The following is a 7,049-nucleotide window of genomic DNA, read 5'->3' as shown; positions in this document are numbered from 1 at the left end:
CGTAAGAACGAGTATCTCTTCACAAACCTTTTAGGGCTTTCACTCCCAATCTCTGAAACAAAATTAATTAAAAATGAAATCAACGATTTGCTCCTGCGTGAATTCTTGCACTAATTTGTCAGGAGCAAATTAACTAGAAAAAATTGTTGCCTGACAATGAACTCAAAATAAATAACGTTGAAACTATAATTCTTCGTAACGTTTCGGAGTCTATATCAGACTCCTTCATCAGACGAAAAAATCTACTTTTGAAAATCTTCTGGAATTGTCGCTTTTTGTCTGACATTAATTGTCAACACACAGAAACAGAGACTGCACAGAAACGTTGATTCATTTAATTCTGGTTCTGTCAGAACCAGACCATTATAAACGAAAAATTAAAGAGTCTACGTGTATTCTATTAGATCAGGATAATAATTTGGCAAATTGTTCGGTAGGAATAGATCATATTTGGATCAATTTATTAAAGAAGGAACTGTCATCCGGTAATTTCAAAATTAAATGAATCAACGTTTCTGTGCAGTCTCTGTTTCTGTGTGTTGACAATTAATGTCAGACAAAAAGCGACAATTCCAGAAGATTTTCAAAAGTAGATTTTTTCGTCTGATGAAGGAGTCTGATATAGACTCCGAAACGTTACGAAGAATTATAGTTTCAACGTTATTTATTTTGAGTTCATTGTCAGGCAACAATTTTTTCTAGTTAATTTGCTCCTGACAAATTAGTGCAAGAATTCACGCAGGAGCAAATCGTTGATTTCATTTTTAATTAATTTTGTTTCAGAGATTGGGAGTGAAAGCCCTAAAAGGTTTGTGAAGAGATGCAAAATCCTCCCAAAATAAATTTCAATCGATATAAGAACGAGTAGTCCGATTCTGATGAAAATTTGTGGGCTCGTTTACTTCGAATAGCCCTTCGAGATGGCACAGGCATTTCGCAGATTATCAGGACAGAACTGAAAATATTGAGTATTTTTCAAATGTCAAAATCTATTCTGGATCAGTTGAAGAATTTTTTTTTCAGAATTGAAAAAAACATATTTTTTTCAATCAAATCCAATTCTCACCTTGCATGGCACACTTGTTGTGAATGAGAAACGAACGAACGAAATCATATTTCAGGTTCATTTTTGAGAATTTTCAATTATTTAGTTATAATCTTCAATGCTACCTGTCGAGATTTTGAATAAAAAAAGCCCTCTTCTCAGTTATTCATCATTCTGAATCATCAACACACACCAAGTGTTCAAGTGCGCTGCCTAAAAATTATATTTGAAAAATGTACCTATAATTGAACTAGGAATTCTTTCAAAATTATCAAATCTCAGGCAGAATGACAGGTAATATCTTTCTTCGAAATCAATTCACATAATGAATATTTAATATACGAAACATCCATATTTTCTGAGTAATACGAACTACTTTATATTGCAGAGCAAACACATTCTTGTAATTATCTGTTAATTCCTTCGGGAGATACCTATTCCCAACTACTGCAACATAGCATTTCATCTTCGGGTTAATATTTTTGAAATCTACAACTGATGTAACGTATTCAAACCTTAGCCAAAGAAGATAACGAACATTAACTCTCCTCAAGCTAGTGCATATTATGATATACCGATCTCTTGTATTTTCCATGCAAATAACTGGATTTGGTATGCCTTCAATCAGTTTGTATAAACTTCAATTATGTTCGTCACATATTTTCCGAAGAGATTCGACATTGTGATAAAATACGTAATAACAGAAACTTTTACGTAGAACGGGCAACATAGCGTTGATTTAAAACCCGAAAATGTTTTGACAAGCGTCATAACCTCAGATTTTCGTAATATATAGAGTGAAAGGTGTCAAATTTCCATGGCCAAGTGAGTGCTACAATAAAAGTGAATGGAGTATAGGTACGAATGGACGCACTTTTGTTCGGAAGAAAAGAGATCGAAGATATTCAGAACAGTTTATGATTCCCATAACTCATATGTGTATGAGGGTGGCATTTGTTTGAACCGTCACGCAGAGTTGGTTTTTTGCAGAAAAGTATTACACAAAGTTTTGTCTCAAATTGCAGAACCATATGGTTTGAATTCTTCTCAATTTTTACTCAACATTTATTTTAGTCGTCAATTTATAACCTCAAAATTATAATATATCGTCTATCATTAACCGGCAAAATTCATCTAGAATTTCAATCTTTTTTGTTGCATAGAAACCGGTCTCTAGGAATGAGTATTTCACTCTCAACAAAGTTTAACCCGTACATAAAAGTTTCATTTAGTACTTTCACGCCTAATGCGTAGGTACCTAATAAGTTAGACTGTCTGAATGACTGTTCAGAGGAAAATAAATGGTAGCGATGTAAATAGGATCAAGTAATTTCTCCATTCAGAATTTCGATTTCACTATGACTGAAAAGGAATTTTAATGATTCGGTTTGAGGATTAGAGAAAATTCGAGATTCAAAAGTTTCAATGGACGTGTTCAGTAACTCTTGCCAACCTTGTGAATACTAGAAAAACTCGTTTGATGGAAACTGATTTTTTTCAATCTGTCATTCAATTACCTTGATCATCTAATAATGATCGAAATTTCCTTGGTTACAAATTGAAGTAATATGTTCATATGATATGAAAATTTATATTGTGTTTTGGGGAAAACTTCGTTTCGTAAGGTGAAATTTTTTAACGGTTGGTTCTAATCAACCCAGGACCTTAAAACAGGAACGGGTTGATTGACACCTTTTTTCGAAGGTAATTCTATGGCCTTTTCAAGAATTACTCACACTTCAATTTTGTTCTATTACTTTCGAAAATTGAGAAAAAAGGTAGAATAGTAACAATAGCAAGAGTTGCGATGAAACATGGAAAAATGAAAAATTTTCTACTATAAAAGATATCCAGAATGTTGTCCATTATTTTGTAGACCGAAGTATAACTTATTTTCGTATTCGGCCCTTACGTTTTGGAAAACTTGAACTAGAATTTCTCTCTACATCTGCAGTCTGTTTCATACACCACTGACTTCGAATATTTCGAGAGGAAAAAAACTGAATGCTAAGTCTAGGGAGCGAGGTGTCAATTCAAGTGGTCCTCTTCTACAAATCCATTTCTCTTGGAGAGTGAGCCATTGAGCCATTGCCTCACTAAGGTGTTCTTCTAAAAGCTTGAAGAAGTATAATAACATTAGAAAATCAACTGGATGGAAATATTAATTTAAATTTGGTGAGGCACTGGCTCACAGATCCTTTTGGGAGGAATGGATTGTTAGAAGGGGGCCGATTGACCACCATGCTCACCAGACTTGACACCTCTAGGTTTTTTCCTCTGGGGACATTCAAATGTACAATTCAAATTTGAATATAGGTATTGTTTGTCCACTATATAAAGAACAACGTTTTGAAAATCTTTTTAGTAAAAATATTTTCATGTTTCATTGCAACTTTTGCCATCATAACTATTCTACTCTGCTTTTTTTATTTTTGGAAGTACTAACCAGAAAAGTCAAGTGTATATCATTTTTTTTTGGTGTAGCAGGGGGAAAATCTGCAAGTCAGACGAACCACCCTCTCCTGTGGCGGAACAAGTGTAGGGTTTCTCACTCTCCTGAGCTCGAGACCCACTAAAAACCCTCAACTGCTTCTTGAATTTTGGTTCCGGGCATTTGCCTATAAACCGTTCATCTCTTAGTCGGTTTTCTTCTCGCACACTATCGTGCTGGGATTTATGTGTTTATCCCCTATTGGATAACACTATTGAATTTTTCAATGAGTTTATGTTCTTATTTTAATCTCTTCTTAATTGATCTCTTGCGGTAAATTCGCATTCTCCTTTTGTCTTCCTCTGGGTCGTAGTCCACTAGTCTCCTGAGTTCTTGATTCGGATAATTTCTCTGCTTTTCTGTTCATGAATTACGTTATGGTTTCCCATTTTAGGTCCCTATAAATCTGTCTATTCCTGAAAAACCAAGGTGCATCTATTGCACATCGTAGCAGCTTGTTTTCAGTGGCCTGAATTCTTTTGATATGGTTCTTTGCCGTGTTATTCCTAAATATTTGGCTTTATTTTTCCAGTCGATTTCTTCGCAGTCAACATCTAGATTCGTTGTGAGTCGCAGTCTTCTCTTCTGTAGTAATATTGCTTGGCTCTTTTGTCCATTGAGTTTGATTTTCCACTTTATGAACCAGTCATTTGTTTCGTTAATCGTTTCTTGTAGAACTCGTTCTATTACTTCTGGGTTGCGGTGTCGAGTTGCTATGCCTGTGTCGTCAGCATATAACGCCAGCATGGTTCTTGGATTCTTCGGAATATCGTGAATGCATATGTTGTACAGAAGTGGCCCAAGTACTGACCCTTGGGGTACTCCAGCCTCTATATCTCTTGTTGTGGAGCATTCTCCTGCCACTTTCACTTAAAATCTTCTATTTCTGATCAACTTGCATATTTTGATCGAATATCCAGCACATCTCATCTTATATATTAATCCTTCATGCCATACTCTGTAGAATGCTCTGGCGACGTCTAGTAAAACAAGACCTGTAGCTTGTTTATTTTGGAATCCCTCTGTGATGTATTCTGTGAGCCTTAATAATTGTTGCTCTGTTGAATGCTCTCTTCTGAATCCGAACTGTTCTGGTGGTATTAGTTCAGATTTTCGGTTTCCTTATTGAGCCTCGTGGCTATAATTCTTTCTACTACTTTTCCTAACGCCGACGGTAGACTTATCGGTCTGTAGTTTTGTGGAAACTTCTTCTCTTTGAATGGTTTATTGATGACTATGACTTCCGCTGTTTTCCATTTTTCTGGGTAGTGTTCTGTCCTCATAATTCCATTCGCGATATTTGTTAGAGCAGCTATCCCTTTTCTAGATAATTTCTTTAACATAACATTCGTCATTTTATCGCTTCCGGGAGCTTCCCTCTTCTTCAAAGTTCTAATTATTTCCCTGATTTCATTTGGCTATGTTGTTTTGTCTATTTCAGCAGCCGAGGGTAATTCATCCATTTCTTCATCATTTTCTTCAACCAGTTCTTCCAAATCTTCATTATCGTCGTCTATCCTGTAATTTATTCACGATTCTCGTTCGATCGAGTCCGCCAATGCATCTGCCTTATCAGTATTGGTATACGCCATTCCCCTTTCTCCGTGTAGGGGTGGAATTTTAGTCCCACAAACCCCACAAGATCATCGAAGGATGACTGAATTCCTCCACAAAATCAACAGAGAGTTTTACACTCTCCAACGAGAGGAGGAAAAGAAAATTTATGCGGTAGTGAGATACCTACCGCTGGATGCAGATATCCCGACGATCCTTGACGACCTCAAGGATCAAGGGATCTTCGATGCTGAGGTCATAAGGATGACCTCAAATATAACAAAAAAGCCGATGCCCTTATTGCTGGTTAAAACCCAGAATAAGGGTATCTTCGAGGTGAGAAGGCTCTACAACATGAACTGTGTTGTTGAACCTAAGAGAAGGACGACAGGGCCTGGACAATGTTATCGCTGTCAGCGATATGGACATGCCCAAAGTAAGTGCACTTTTCCATGGAGGTGCGTGAAATGCTCCGGTAATCACAGCTCCAAGGAGTGTACGCTTACCAGGGAGAACGAGGAGCGAAATGCTTCTTGTGTTCTCTGTGGAGAGCAAGGACATCCAGCCAGCTACAAGGGATGTAGCGAATGGAAATTGGTAACTAAAAAGGCCAAGAGATCGCCAAGATCAAACCAAACCAGCTCGAGGCCAACACAAAATACTCCGAAGCCAGCCCAAAACTCTTCGGAAGTGAAGAAACCCCAGGAAACTGCAACCAAAGCAGTCAAAGAGACGAAGAAACCAGAGAAAAAGACGGAAAAGGCAAAAACCGACAAAAAAGCCGAAACCAGAAATGGAATTTCTGGAATCACTGAGGAACTGGATAAGTTCACGAAAAACCTCCTCAGCACGATGATGCAGAATCTGGAGAAAGAGATTGAAAAGAAGATGCAGCAAATTATTAAGAATATTTAATGGATGATACGACGATAAAGAACAATCTCATAATCGTCTCTTGGAACGTCGAAGGATTGAGAGCCCGCAGACCAGAATTCGAAGAACTGATTGAAGAGAAGAGACCGGATGTCATAGCTCTCCAAGAAACAAGACTTAACCCCAACGTTCGGATAGCATTTCCCAATTACGATATCTACAGAAATGATAGACCTAACAGCACAGGTGGCGTTGCTATACTGGCTAGAAGGAATATGGATCACCATTTCGACCAAATATTCAATGGTCAAGAAGTAGAAGCAATATCGATTATTGTGAATACCAATCGAGGACAAGTGAAGATTATTTCGACTTATAAATCACCGGATAAGGACATGCTGGAAGAGGATCTAAAAATGCTACTAGTAGGAAGACACCCGAAAATCATAATTGGTGATCTTAACTGCAAATCGCAGGAATGGAACAGTAGGGTGGAAAATACCAATGGGAGAAGACTGAAGATTTATGCTGAAAAACTTAATGCAGTTGTGATAGGACCTGATATACCGACCTACATACCAAGAGTAAATGGACTACCCGATGTACTGGACATTGTCGTAATGAAAGACATCACTGAAGAAATCAGCATTGATACAATAGAAGACGGAACTTCAGACCACAATCCCATAGAATTCATAGTGGGTCATGGCCCAAGAAACGAAGAAGAGACACAAACCAAGGATCGCACAGACTGGGAGAAATATAAGAATTTACTTCAGGAGAAAATCACGGAAATTCCCCAAATAAACACCCGGGATGAATTAGATGAAGCAGTTGAAAAATTGGAAAATCAAATAAAAGAAGCCTATGAAGAAAGCACCAAGAGAATAAGGAAACCAATTCCGAAACATTCACATGGAGATACGCCAAGGGATATAAAGGAACTTATAAAAAAGAACAGAAAACTCAGGAAAATCTACAGAACAACAAAAAGAGAAGAAGACAAGAAGAAACTGAATAAGCATAGTCAGATATTGAAAAATGCTTTAACAGAACTGCGTAATAACAGATGGCACCAGAGATTAA

Source organism: Coccinella septempunctata, chromosome 1 (assembly GCF_907165205.1).
Source record: "Coccinella septempunctata chromosome 1, icCocSept1.1, whole genome shotgun sequence".
Classification (NCBI taxonomy): domain Eukaryota; kingdom Metazoa; phylum Arthropoda; class Insecta; order Coleoptera; family Coccinellidae; genus Coccinella; species Coccinella septempunctata.
Note: the sequence above shows the minus strand (reverse complement) of the source record.